The sequence below is a fragment of the Mustela erminea genome, chromosome 5, assembly GCF_009829155.1.
Source record: "Mustela erminea isolate mMusErm1 chromosome 5, mMusErm1.Pri, whole genome shotgun sequence".
NCBI lineage: Eukaryota > Metazoa > Chordata > Mammalia > Carnivora > Mustelidae > Mustela > Mustela erminea.
The window spans coordinates 5670840-5685507 of record NC_045618.1 but is presented as its reverse complement, the minus strand read 5'-3'; positions in this window follow the sequence as shown (position 1 = coordinate 5685507).

Here is a 14668-nt window from a genome sequence, read left to right as displayed (position 1 = left end):
GCCTCTCCTCTGGCTGCTGTAACAAATTAATACAAACTTAAAACAATACGCATTTAGTACCTTACACTTTCGTGAGCCAAATCCAAAACGGGTGTCTCTAGGCTAAACTCAGGGGTGTCCACAGAACCTCCTTCTGAAGGTTCTAGGGAGCATCCACTCCTTTGCCCTTTCCAGCTTCCAGAGACGGCCCACATTCCTTGGTTTGTGGCTGTCACCGTTTTTCAAAGCTGGCAGTGGCCCCATCTTTCTGACATTGTATCCATGTAGTACTAACTCTTCTGCTGCCTCCTGCTCCTACTCCCTGTGATTACATTGTCCACCAAGATAATCTCCCTATTTTAAGATCCGCTGATTAGTGATTTCAATTCGATTGACACGTTTAATTCCCCTTTGCACATAGTGTAATATAATCACAGATTCTGGGGATTAAGAAGAGGATATCTTTGGGGCAACTGGGTGGCTCAGCCGGTTAAGCGTCTGCCTTCGGCTCAGGTCAGGATCCCAGGGTCCAGTCACGATCCAGAGTCCTGGGATGGAGCTCCTTGCTCAGCAGGGAGCCTGCTTTTCCCTCTCCAGCTCCCCTTGTTTGTTCTCTCCCTCACTATGTCAAATAAATAAAATCTTAAAAAAGAAGATGATGACGATGACGATGAAACATCTTCGGGAAAGGGGCCATTATTCTGCCTATTACAATATTCAAGATGCCCACCAGAATGTCAGGTCGAGGAGCACAGTTAGAGACCCCCCAATCTAACCGGCTCCTCCTTGCACATTACTGGAATCCGTGGGACAGTTAAGCTCTGTGCTGCATGGTCCAGACTAGTTGCTTTCTGACTCCATTTTATTATACTTTCACTTGCTCTTCCTTTAGAACCTGGAGAGTGGACCAGGGTGCCTCTAAGTAGCTGTCTTGCTTCCCCTTCCTAATAAGTTGCTGTGCTCGTAAAAGCCAGGTCACAAGTTTACTGGACTATAGAAGTGTGTGTCAAGTAAGTGTAGGCAGGCTATGAGTGAGACCCCAGCAGCTACTATGGGTTTTCCTTCTCTCTCGGGTCTCATTCTGCCTTGCAACCTCCTCCAGCATATTTTACATTATCTGCTCTACGGCTCAGAAGCCAAGGAAAGACCCGCTCAGGCCAGGAGAGAATCTTCCATCCTGGGTCGCTGCCGCTCTGTCTTAGGCTCCGAGGGCATTTTAGGAGGAGTAAACATGTCTGTGTGGCAGAAGTGCAGCCCAGCTTTCTGGAGGTCAGTTTGGGGACTGACATGAAGGTCACTTTCAGGAATTGAGCCTAGTGAAATAGAATATTTGGGGCGCCTGGGTGGCTCCGTCAGTTAAGCTCCTGACTTTGGCTCAGGTCATGATCTTGGGCTCAGGTCATGATCCCAGGGTCCTGGGATGGAGATCCTTGATGGATTCCCTGCTCAGTGGGGAGTCTGCTTGTCCCTTTCCCTCTGCCCCTCCCCCTGCTTGGGATCTCTCTCTCTCTTAAATAAATAGAATTTTTTTTTTTAAAGAATATTTATGGGCGGGGCACCTGGGTGGCTCAGTGGGTTAAAAAGCCTCTGCCTTCAGCCCAGGTCATGATCCCAGGGTCCTGGAATCAAGCCCCACATCAGGCTCTCTGCTCAGCAGGGAGCCTGCTTCCTCCTCTCTCTGCCTGCCTCTCTGCCTACTTGTGATCTCTGTCTGTCAAATAAATAAATAAAATCTTAAAAAAAAAAGAATATTTATGGGCAAGGCTTTTTCACTGTAATATGACTTATAATTCAGGAAAATCGGAAAGAGCCTAAATGTTCGGCTATAGGTGATTGGTTAAATAAATTACAGCCTTCCCATACAAAATACTACCCCACCATGAAAAACAAATTGTGTTTTAACTAAAAACAAAAACACACATCCCAGAGTGGAGAAATGCTTTCTAAATATTACACAAAACCTAAAGCCCCAAAAGACTGATAAATTTGACTAAAATAAAAATTTCTGCATCGCAAAAACTGCCACAAACCAAGTCAAAAGAGAAACTTTCAATGGGGAGCGGGGCACACGGGGGTGGGGGTGGTGGGCATAACCTAGGCAGAGGGATGATTTCTCCAATATAGAAAGGGCTCCCACAGATTATTTCTACATGAACCAACAATGACTCAAATAAGGAGAAATAGGTAAAGGATATGAAGAAACAGTTCCTAGGAAAAGGGAAATTCACCCAAAAGCATTCTTAAACATGTGAAAAGATGCTCAAAACTCCCTTATAAGGATAAATGAAAACTTTATCTCCAAAGATACTGCGGTTCACTTAGCTGATCAGCAGAGACAACAAGGTTTATTAACACACCAGGTTTGCAAGGGTTGGAACACCCTCCCGTCTGGCTGGCTGGTGTATAAACTGGTTTAAACCTGATAGAAGGAATTTGGTAATATTTATCAAACCTATAAACTCACGTCCCCTTTGACTCAGCACTTCCACTTCTGGAGATGTATCGCACAGATAGCCTCACACAGAAGTGAAATGCAGAATGCATCAGGCTTTTTCACTGCAGAGCCCTCTGTAGTTGGAATGAACCTGAGCGTCCACCAGCAGAGACAAGATAACTGAGCTCCCTGTATGTCCGTGCAACGAGGGGTGTAGGTAGCTATAAAAAAGAGCTAGGGGGCTCCCTATAAAAATCTCTAAGACATGCCGTTAAGCAACAAAATAACAAAATAACAAAATAACAAGTATAATTTTAAAAAAAAATAAAATAAACAAATCATCGTTCAAGTAGATTATCAATTGTACTTTAAGCAGGAAAAAGCACATAATTCACTTTGACATAGGTAAATAATGACTCTAAAGATACACAAGACACTGACAACACTGGTTGTTTTCCAGGAGGGGAATGGGGCAGCGAGGGAACAGGATATAAAGCAGATTTTTCCATGCATCCTTTTGGAATGTGAAGCCTTGTGAACATGCTGCCTATTCAAAATATAAATAAAAGTATGAGGCAAAAAGACCAGAGGATTAACAGATTTTACAATATAAAAATTGTTTAACTTTTCTATATTTGCGGATGAAATGACTTGATGTTTGAGGTTTGCTTGGAAATAATCCAGGGGCAGGGGCAAGTCAGGGCTACCTGCTCAATGCAGCATGATTAAAAATAGTGGGAAATCAGGGGCGCCTGGGTGGCTCAGTGGGTTAAAGCCTCTGCCTTCGGCTTGGGTCTGGTCTCAGGGTCCTGGGATCAAGCCCCACATCGGGCTCTCTGCTGAGTGGGGAGCCTGCTTCCCCCTCTCTCTCTGCCTGTCTCTCTGCCTACTTGTGATCTCTGCCTGTCAAATAAATGACTAAAATCTTTAAAAAAATAGATAAAATATAATAGGGGAAAATCAGAAGCAACTTTAATGTTCAGTAGCTGGGGACTGGTTAAATAAATTATGATCCTCCATGTGAAAAATACTATGTCATCATTTTCAAAAATAACAAATAAAAAAAAATAATGTTTTAGAAGTAGTGGAAGAGGAGTGCCTGGGTGGCTCAGTGGGTCGAGCCTCTGCCTTTGGCTCGGGCTGTGATCTCAGAGTCCTGGGATGGAGCCCCACATCAGGCTCCCTGCTCAGTGGGGAGCCTGCTTCCCCCTCTCTGCCTGCTGCTATGCCTACTTGTTTGTGATCTCTCTCTCTCTCTGTGTCAAATAAATAAATAAATAAGAAGGAAAAAAAAAGAAGTAGTGGAAGAATCTGTTTTTGTTTTGTTAATAATCCTGGACTGGAATGACCTTTCTAAGAATTATACAAAGCCCAGGAGTCACAAAAGGAAAGTAAGAAAATTGACTACGTGAAAACAAAAATCTCTGCATTGCAAAAACCACTCCAAGCAACAACAAAAGGAAAACTTCACGCCTTACCTTGATCACTGTGGGAGCTCAAAGGTGGGTACACTAAGAGTTCATTTTACTGTTCTTACTACTTTTGAGAATGTTTTAAAATTTCTGAAATAAAAAGTTAAAAATGATTTAAGTATATATGAACTTCCACAGAGCAAAAGACAATAACTGCACTGGGCTATAATATTTGCAACAAACACAACAAAAAATATCAGTAACATTCAAAAAGTTGCTACAAGGTGATTTTTTAAAAATAAAGATGCCACAATACAAAATTGGATGAAAGGTTAGATAGAAAGACTTGTGGAAGAGGAATTTAAAAAGGCTAATTGATACATGAAAAGATGTTCAACCTTAGCCTTAGTCAAGAAACATGATTTCAAAACAACAAGATATCAAATTTTCCCCAGGGTACTGGGGAAGGTTTAGACAATTAACCACACCCAGAGCTGGCCAGGGTGTGGGGGACACGCTCCTAGTACTTGTGAATTGCTCTGACTGCTTGAGAAAGCAAAATGGCAAGACCTATTAAAAATGTAAGGATGGGGCATGTGGGTGGCTCAGTCAGTTAAGCATCTGACTCTTGGTTTCAGTTCAGGTCATGGTCTCAGGGTCGTGAGATCGAGCCCTGCATTGGGTTCCATGCTCGGTGGGGAGCCTGCTTGAGATTTTCTCCCTCTGTGCCTCCCCCTTTAAAATGAATGAATAAATCTTTTTAAACATGTAAGGTTGTGGGGCACCTGGGTGGCTCAGTGGGTTGAGCCTCTGCCTTCAGCTTGGGTCACGATCTCATGGTCCTGGGATCGAGCCCCGCATCGGGCTTTCTGCTCAGCGAAGGGCCTGCTTCCTCCTCTCTCTGCCTGCCTCTCTGCCTACTTATGATCTCTCTCTCTGTGTCAAATAAATAAATAAAATCTTAAAAAAAAAAAGTAAGGTTGTGTAGCAAGGTGTTTATTGAACAATTCTTCATCATAGGAAAAAAATTTAAAAACCAAGGTGTCCATAGCATGCTATTTAAACAAATGATTATGAATGTCCGCAGGAAGCATTACACAGCAGTTAGACAAAGAATGAGTTAATTCTATATATCTACCTTTCAATGTCTATGGATATTTTTAAGTAAAGAAAGAAAAGGCAAATGCTAAAAGGACACATTTATGATTGTTCCATCCTCCTAAGAACTGTCTTGTGGGTGGTGTCGTGAGTGTTGGGGTGAGTGGAAAGTCACGTGGCACTAAGTACCCTAAGTGTTCTCAGGGAAGTCAACTTGATGCAGGGGGGCTGCGGGCAGGGCAGAGAGACGACCCTTATTTTCTAATACACCTGTATACTCTTTAAATTGTGGAACAAACATATACTATTTTTGTAGCAATCACCACCCCCAAATGGTAAAATACTATTTAAGAAATAAGCCAGGGAGTAGGAGGAGATGGGAGGAGCTAGATTCTGCCCAGCCCATGTGGGGTCCCTGGGTGCTCCTGATCCCCGCTGCAAGCTCTGGGGCTGCTGGGCAGAGCCCTGGCAGGGATCATCCGATGTCACGTGGGTGACACATGGGACCAGCCCAGAGCAGCTCAATGAGGGCCCTCCCTCAAGTCCCCTCATCCAAGCTAGAGTCCCTTGAGGACCAGAGCAGTCCCTTCAAGGCCTCCATCTCCCCTTGAGTTCAGAAAGAGTATGGGAGTAGGCAGAAGAGGGGTGCTGACTCCCAAGGTCTCCAGCCTCAAGGACCAGGACCATTCAGTTTCCTCACCCCTCAGGGTACCTTCTCTACAAACCCTCCCTCTCTCAGGGGAACAATGTGTCCTAGAACAGAACACCTATTGTGAGCAGGTGTTTTAACTCTGAGGTCAACACAGTCCCTGCCCAGAAGCTAGAGAGTGAAAAGAGAAAGGATTATGGTTATTCATTCACTTATTTGGTCAATCAGTCAATCAACAAACAAGTTTAAGGCGTACACACTGCAGGTGGGCAGCAAGCGTGGCTCTGTGGGATATAGGTGGGGCTTGTTCTGGGGGACTTGTGGCAGTAGCAGGGCTCGTGAACTCCAAGGGTGGGGGGGCTGGGTCTGTACTGTTTTCCACTGTGCCCCAGGGCCCAGCATGGGACTTGGCACTTATCAGGTGAATGAAGGAACAAAGTTCCACAGGATTGTGACAGCAGGAGGTCTGCTCTGTGCCTGGGAAGGGCAGGAGAAGGTCAGTGAACAGGGGGAGCTATTTGGGTTGAGTCTTGAAGATGGAGTTGAATGACCCTAGTGGACAGGTGGAGGGAGGGTCTCCTGAGTGGAGGCACCAGCATCTGTAAAGGCAGGGGTCAAGGGCATGGTGGGGCATCAGGCTGGGGCAGGTGAGGACGGGACATTAGGGCCTTGGATGCCATGCTGAGGAGGCTCTGCTCCTAGGGGATGCTGCGTCCCTGGTGGATTTTGAGAAACAGATGCTACTGGAGATAGATTTGTCTTTTAGAGCACCCTCCTGGGGACACTTTGGGACCATTTTGGAGAGGAGTCAAGTGGGAGGCAGGGAGAGGCGTTGGAAGGGGGCATGGCTGTCCAGAGATGGAGAAACTCAGTGGACAAGGGGGCAGTTTGGGGATATTGAGGCAGCTTGGTAACCAAGAACTGCAGGCTTGAGGAGGTAGGTTTTCTGAGAGAGAGGAAGGCTGAGCCCAAGCGGCTGCAGGAGCTGGGATGATTTTATTATTTCTCTTTGCTGTTGTTCTCAAGAATTCAGTTTGGGTTTTATTATAAAATTGATTAAAAACACATTGTTTGGGAAAAAAAAGAGGACAAAGAGCAGTTTTGAGAGCAAACTGCCTTGGCCAGGCAGGAAACAGGAGAAGTCTTTTGATCTGGAGCTGGGCCCAGCAGGGTCCTGGACCGCAGAAGGGACAGACTGGACCTGGAGCACAGTGGGAGGGACAGAGCTCCCGAGGCTGGGGAAGAAGGGGCAGGCAGGCAGGGCAGGAAGCAGAGGGAGCCCTGCACCCCTTGGTGGGCTCCCATTTTAGGGCCCCCTCCTCACCCCACTCTGGGGAGCCTCCCCAGGGCAGGCCAGGGTGCTCAGTAGAAGACCCTGGCTTCCTATCAGGTCTGACACGCACCAGGGAGTTCACAGACTTTGGGTGTTACTTCCCCTGGAGCCTTCACCTTCCTCATCTGTGAAACGGGCACGGTCTGCCATGGAGTTGTTGGGAGAACTACATGAGAAACAGTGTGCACAGTGTTGACCACCGTCCAGCCCACAGGAAGCCCTCAGGGATGACCCCGCCCTAAAATGTCCATCTTCGACCAGTTTGGCAAGGTTTGTGACCCCTCTGGCCCTGCCTCTTCTAGCAATCACCAGCTCTGGGGGTGTCCCCAACTGCCTTCTTGGCCACCCCTCCCACATCTTTTCCCAGGCCCTGCCATCTTCTGAAAGTGCCCTTTCCCAACTCCCCCTCCTAGAGCCCCTCTTTTCAATCCCTCAGAGCTCTAGACCTCTGCCCACCTCCCACAGCGCCCTCTGCAGGCCTTCCTGTGCCTGCCCCGCCTGACCCTGCCCAAGCCAGTGGGCAGCCCTGCTCCCTGGCTCTCCCGCTATTCGCCCCCTGCCAGTCTACGAAGCTCCTTTCCCGCCCAGGGCCACCCTGTGCCGTGGAGGGATCTGTAATAGGCCAGTTCTCACCTCCCCTGTTTTGGTTTCCTAGGGCTTCGGTAACAAACGACCACAAACTGGGTGGCTTGAAACGATAGGAATGCGTTCTCTCACCGTCTAGAAGCCAGATGTCCGAAACACATGTGTCAGCAGGGCTCTGCTCCCTCCAAGCTCCAGGGAGAATCGTTCCTTGTCTCTTCTGGCTCCTGGTGGCTCTGGGCGGTCCCTGGCTTGTGATTGTGTCTCTCCTATCTCTGGCTCTGTGATGGCCGGGCCTTCTCCTCAGGGTATCTCTTATGAGGACACTCGTCACTGAAGTTGGGCTTCCCTAAGTAGTCCATGAGGACTTCATCTCCAGAATTTTCACATAATTATATCAAACATCCTTTTCCCACATAAGGTCACGTTCACAGGTTCTGGAGATTAGGATATAGACCTATCTTCTGGAGGACCACCATTCAACCCAGGCCAGCCTCTGCCCACTCCCCCTGTGGCTCACCTAGAGCACCCCAACCCCTACGCCACACCCCATGTCACAGCCTTCCTGCCTCCAGCACCAGAGGAAAAGTCATGACGTGCCTTTCCCACCACCCCAGGGCGACCTGCTCCAATCTGCTCCCACCCCACCTCCAAGACCTCTTCCTCTTGCTCCAGCAGCCCGAGACCTTTCCTAGAACTCCCTTCTTTGAAACCCCAGGTGTTGGACAGTCTGAACCCTTCTCAACCCAGGGACCTCTTCCCTTGCTCCTTCCACAGATCTGCTGAGAGACTCTCACGTTGCGCCATTTTAGAAGCTCTCCTCTTCAGAGCCCTCAGGAAGCCCTGGCCTCCACCTGCCCAGCTTCGCTCCTAGTGCGCCGGGATTCCAAGAATGGTCCCAGGTTGTTTTAGGAAAGAGCCCCCCCACCCCCACCATTGACCTAGGTCTCTGCAGATGGGTCTGACCTCTCCCTGGCTCTAGGATCTGCACAGAATGTGGTTCCCACGACCATCTGTCCACAGGAGACCAGAGGCCATGGGCCTGGTGATCACTGAAGCCCACTTCAGGCTTCTGGACCAGGGTTGGGGGTGTGGTGGGGGAGTGTATGGGGTCTGCAGCTGGCTGAAAATTTCAGGAAAGAGGCCAGACCTGCGTCCAACACTGGTACTTTTGGGAGGGCAGAGTGTGGACAGTGACTATTAAGGGTCAGGCTTTGTGTCCTGGCTGTGAGAACTGATTAGCTGAGTGACTGGGCAGGAAGCTCCTGCGTGCCTCAGTTTCCTTGTTTGCCAATAGATACAGCACTCTGCCTCACAGCATTGTGAGGGAATATAACAGGCAGCCCTGGGCCTCAGCGCTGAGCTATACCTGCCCCTCATGCCCCTGCCCCTGCTTGAGGTTCCGTGCTGGGGATGGTTAAATGTTTAACAACAGGCTGATGGCGGCCATGAGGTAGTCCTGATTTAGCGGTTTCTGATTTCGGTGGGTAATGAACCCCCCGCATCCAAGTTTAAGCTCCCACAGCAGGCAGAGTGGGGACAAGACACTGCAGGGGAGGGGGGCAGAACACTGTAGAACCTCAAGAGGATAAACATCAGTCAGATGTGGGAACTTAGTTAGGAAGCCATAAGTTTTGAGTATTATCATTGTCTTAACTGTATTTTATTTAATTGTAAGCCTGTATCATTTAATTTTTAATAATGGCCATGGCTCACAACGGACTCACAAACTTTGTGTAGTTCTAACAGTGGGCTCTCAAGAACTGGGACGCGTTAGCTCCAGACCCCTGCTGCAGCCGTGCCCACTCTTCCGGGAGATGTGGGGCTGCTCTGAAAACTGGGGCCTGGGGTGCGCCCACCTCCCCTTCACCCTAGCGTGACTCTTGGGGAACCCCCCGTTTAAGCAGGGGCTGGCTCTGGGGTTCCTGGATATAGCCCATGTTCGCACCCTGCCAGCCATGCAGACTCCTTCAAGGTGGAAAGGCACGGGTTTGGGATTCAGGCACACCTGGCTCACCTGGATTCACCCTTTCGTAGCTGTGTGACCGCCAGCAAGTGCTCTAATCCCAGAGAGCCCCATCTTCCTCCTCTGTGAGACAGCAATAAGAATTTTATTAGAATTCTAATCTAGCAGAGTTGCGTGTTCTTTAAGAACAGTTTTGTTGAAGCTGACATACACTTGACAGACAGGAAACTGCTTACAGTCCACAAGTCCTGACAGGTGCGTACTCATGCAGCACTCTACACAGTGAAGATACATAAAGTACCTGGTGACCCAAAAGTCTCTCGTGCCCCGCTGTGACCCCTCCCTCCTACCCCACCCCTGCCCCGCCCCATTGCCAGGCAGCCACTGACCTGCTTTCCATCTTTATGGATTAGTTTGTTTCTACAATTGTACATAAATGCAATCACATGTCTGGCTGCTGTGCTCACAGAGTTGGGTGAGGATTAACCCCACAGGACCGGGTGCAGAGGAAGTGCCCCCCACCCAGGAGCTGCTGAGGCAGTCCACTGAGGTCCCACTACGCTGAATAACAAACAGCTCCAACTCCTCCCGGCTTACAAGGCTCAGGCTGCATGTCTGTCTCCATTGTGGGTTGGCTCTGTGCTAAGTCAGCCCCACACGGAGACCCAGGATGAAGGAGCAACCCTCATCTGGGACACCACCGGTCTCCTGGCAGAGACGGAAGCAGACATGGTAGCACCATACCATGATTCCTTAAGTTTCTTCTTAGACGTGGTGCATCTCACCTAGGGTTAGGTCGTCAAGCCTGATGGCAAAATTGTGGGAAGTGTCTTGGTCCCCCCCAGAGCAGAGAGAGGCAATGGATCCTTTGAACAGTAATAATGTCTACCACTTATGTTTTCTCTACTATTATCATTGTTTTGGATTAACCCCTTCTACGCTATGGAGGTCATGCAAATGCTCCTCACATGTGGCCCAGCCTGATGTCCCAGGCACCATCACCCGCACTGGGCTCTCTTCTCCCCATGGACGGGGTCCTCCAATTCACTAGTACCCAGTCCACTGTTTTGGAAACTTAGAGATTAGCTACGTCCACCAGGACCACATCTCTGTTATCCTTGGCTACAACCCATCCTGTGCACCCTCCCCACTGCCCACTAAGCCCCAGAAACCCTCCTTCCGAGACCCCTACTCTCCTAATCATTCTCTGAGCACACGGCTTCCCTTCCCTTCCAGGACCCGGCCCTCCAGGTACTTTGCCTACTTCATCTCCTCTCTTCTTGCTCTGCTCCCCAAACCTAACTTACCCACCACCTCATTCCTGCTCCTCCCACTGTGTCCGACAACACAGGGCCACATTGTCCACATGGCTGCCCAGGGCCCTGGTCGTCACCTCCTTCCATGCCACAGGACGAGCAGCAAGTCTCCTCAGCTCTAACCCGATGATGTCCCATGCATCCTCCATATGTCTCCATGGTCCCACCTTGACCTGGTGTGGGCCACCACTGAAGGCCTCCTGGGATACTTTCCCTCCATTTTCTACACTAAAGCTAGGGTGCAAAATGGGACCCATCATCACCCCCTCTATGCACAACGAACACACACAGTCGCTCGCTGGCTTCCTGCTGTACTCAGGAGAGCCTTGCAAGGCCCCAGCTCTGGTCACCTCCCTTACCTCAATGTCTCCACACCTGCTCTAGCTGCTCAAGAGCCCTTAATTCGCAAACTCTCATGCTCTCTGGCCCCCTGGCCTTTGTGGAGCTATCTAATCCAGGAGCTGAATGTACATTTCTGGAGGTTTTCTCCATCTCCCCGCAAAGGAGCTCAGTCTCTGGATGGCAGCACCAGCTCTGTCCCCTGAGGGTTGGGGACATGTGGGTCTCTTCCAGTCTGAAAGGACAGGGAGGGGACTGGTGGGCTGGGAAAGACCAACCAGTGACAAGGACAAGAGTAATGACAGTGAACCAACATTTGTTCAGCTCATACCATGGGCCAGACACTACCCCAAGAGCTTCTTTATTTTTCCTTTTCAAATCCATGTTTTTTTTAATTGACATTTTAAAAAACCTAGATAAAAATGTGAAATCATAAGTGAAGAACTCCATGAAGCTTCACAAAGTGAACACACAAGCAAAACCAGCTCCCAGATCAAAAGTGAACACACCCGGAACCCCAGGAGCCCCGCTCCTGTCCCCTTGTCTCTTGCTTCCAGAAGGACACTCAGCTTCTAGTAGTACCATCCGTTCACTCTGCCTCTGTTTGCTGGGCAAATAAATGAAATCACAGAATCTACATTGTTTTGTGCCTGGCTTCTTATGCCTGGCATTGTTTGTTAGATTTGCCCAGGAAGTCGCATGTAGGTGTCATCAGCTCTTCTCATGGCTGTGCTTATTCCAGGGAACAATGTTTATTCATGAATTTCCATTCCATTTAAGTGGGCATTCGGTCGTTCCTGATTCTTGGCGATTATGCATAGTGCTATCAACATGTCTGTGCGCATCTTTTGGTTGGACATGTGCACTCATTTGACACCACGGAGTCAGAGGATAAGCGTATGTTAACTCCAGGGGATCCCAAGTTTCCCACCAGCTGTAGAGGAGAGTTCTGCGTTAAGTCTTCATCTGCACAACAGCCCATGGCACGCGATGCAGTGGACAGCTGTCTCCGCTTCGCTTGGCAAGCTCCCCACTTTGTGATGCTGGGGCCACCTCCTCTACTGCCGGTCCCCGCTTCTGAGCTTCACCAATCAAAGGCACCTGCCTGGGAGTCGGTGTCTTCGAGGAAGGCTGGCAAGGTCTGCAGTCCTGAGGTCCAAGGTTGGCAGTGTCGGAGATGATTTCCGGAGGACTTTTTTTCCTTGTGTCCTGGTCAGCTTGGTTCTGGGCTTTCCACCTTCCTTTTGAACCTGTGAGAGCTTCCCCACAGCACGTTAAGAAGCTTCTTGGTTGGTTCTGTTGTTTGCAACCACATACCCTGACTGATTCAAGGGAATGATTTTAATAACATTTCACAGGTGAGAAAACAGCACAGAGAGGTTAAGTAGGTTGTCCAAGGTCACACAGCTGACCTGCTGGAGCCAAGACTCAAACCAAGCTTATACCCTATTTAGGGCTTTTCTGTCTGCATGTCTCATACACTATTTCCACAACCTGAAGCAGGCAGCTAAGTGACTCACTTGGGATCACGCAGTGAATCATGAAGTCAGGCCCCGTGACTCCCACACCACAGAGCTTCCTGCCCTGAATCCTGGAGTGAGCATGGAGCGTCAGCACACTTGAGAGGGAAACAGGAACCTGCATGCAAGGGCCGAGCCATCTTTTACTGACTGAGAGCAAAGGGGTGGGTGGTGGTCAGGCACTGTGCTGGCCACCAGCAGAAGAGTAGCAGCAAATAGTGAAGCAAGCAGAGAAGACATTACACATGCTGTCCTGTCAGGTGACAAGGGCCATGAAGGACAAAGCAGGTGAGGGAGAGGGAGTGACTGATGAGGCAGGCAGGACAGGGAGGTCCTCTGAAGACATCGGAGCTGCAGGGAGGCAAGGGAGAAGGCCCCTCAGTGGCAGCGAGCCCAGCGTGTCCTCGGACCCATGAAGGGCAGTGCGGTTGGGGCAGGGAAGTCAGACGGGCCGGCAGGAGAGGACAGAGACAGGTAGGGGCCCAGCTAGGCAGGGCCTTGCGTTTTGTTGTGGGGCTAGTGGGAAGGCTTTGGAAGGTTTTACGCGCTGCAGGGCGGTGCTGTCTGGTCTGATGAAGACTTCAGAAGGTTCGGTCTGGCTGCTGGGTGATAAAAGGGGCCATGAGGAGGCAAAGGAGGGGTAGATCAACAGCTGAGGGGCTGCGACAGTGTCCAGGCAGGGGATAAGGGTGCGGGGACGTGGGGGTGACGGGTGGGTTCCAGGATGGTTGATTGGTTGTATCTGCAACAGGTGGGCAGTGGGCTCCCAGGGAGGAGGCTTAATGTTGGGGGCTCTGAAAGGGTGAAAACAGGGGCTGGGTCACCTGAGGCTTCAACGAGGGGTGAGGCTGGGGACTGCCGTCTCGAAACAAAGGCACTACCTGTGAGGCCACACGGGAGCTAGAGGTAACTGGGAAGCCCGGGGAGCCCAGCCTGGCCTTGGGTCTGTGGCCCTTCTGGGGGCACAGGAGCCCAGAGCAGCTCCACAGGGCTGGGCTGGGAGCTGGGAGCGAGGTGGCTGATAGGAAAGAGTTCTGAGCCCGAACCGACAGCTCAGCTGAGCCTGACAGGGAGGCCCCCCTGGGCTGTCACCCGGAGCCAGGTGCTGCTTGCTGCCAGGCAGCATCGCCGTGGCACCTGCCTGCTTGGCACAGACTCTGGACTTTGGGATTTCCTTCCAATGCTGTAACATCATTACGCACTTTAAACAGCTGGTGGGTTGGTCGGCACTTCCGAGGGCCCAGGAGGGCCCGGCTGCAGGAGAGGAAGCAGTTCAAGGCTGGCACACTCAGAAGGGGAATTTCAGCAGAAAATGCCCCAAGGTGTTCCAGCCCAGCATCTGAGCAGGAGTCCCCTCCCAGTGGTGCTGGGGAAGAAGCTCCCAGACACACAAAGAAGTTCCAGGAAAGTTGGCTAAGCAGCTGGCAGTCCAAAAAAACCCCTAAAACCTTAGCTTGCCTCAGTTTCCCTAGCAAGGAAGGATTACTTCCCAGGCTATAGTGTCACCATCTTTGGCTCGTAGCTACCTCATGCCAGGCTGCCTGGGTGAGATTCGTGTGGCCGGCAGCCAGCCGGGGCTACCCAGAGGCTTGGGGAGGAGTCAAAGGAAGGGCACTGAAAGGAGTCAAAGGAAGGTGCTCAGAACAGAGAGGCTGGAGGAAAGCCTCCGGCCCAGTCTGCCAGGGCGAGAGTAGTGGTCTCTGGCTGTGGGGCAGTGGCCTGGGTTTGTGGCTGCCTGTTCACCTCCGGCTTCCCTGCGTGCCTGTGAGCGTCCAGAGACGGGACAGGGGAGGGCCTCCTTCTGCCACACTTGCTGGAGGAGGCGAGCTGACTCACCAGGCCCCGCGGGCAAATGCAAGGTCTTATCTTGGCTGTACCCAGGCTGGTAAAGGAGTGGCTGCCTCCGGGGTTCTCTCTTCTGCTGCCTCTGGAGAGGCAAGGTCCTTCCTGGAGGCAGACCAACATGGACCACCGGTAACATCCCCACTCTCTGGTGCCTCCACTCTGGTCAGTCAGTGCCTGAGCCATGCTGGTGGGTAA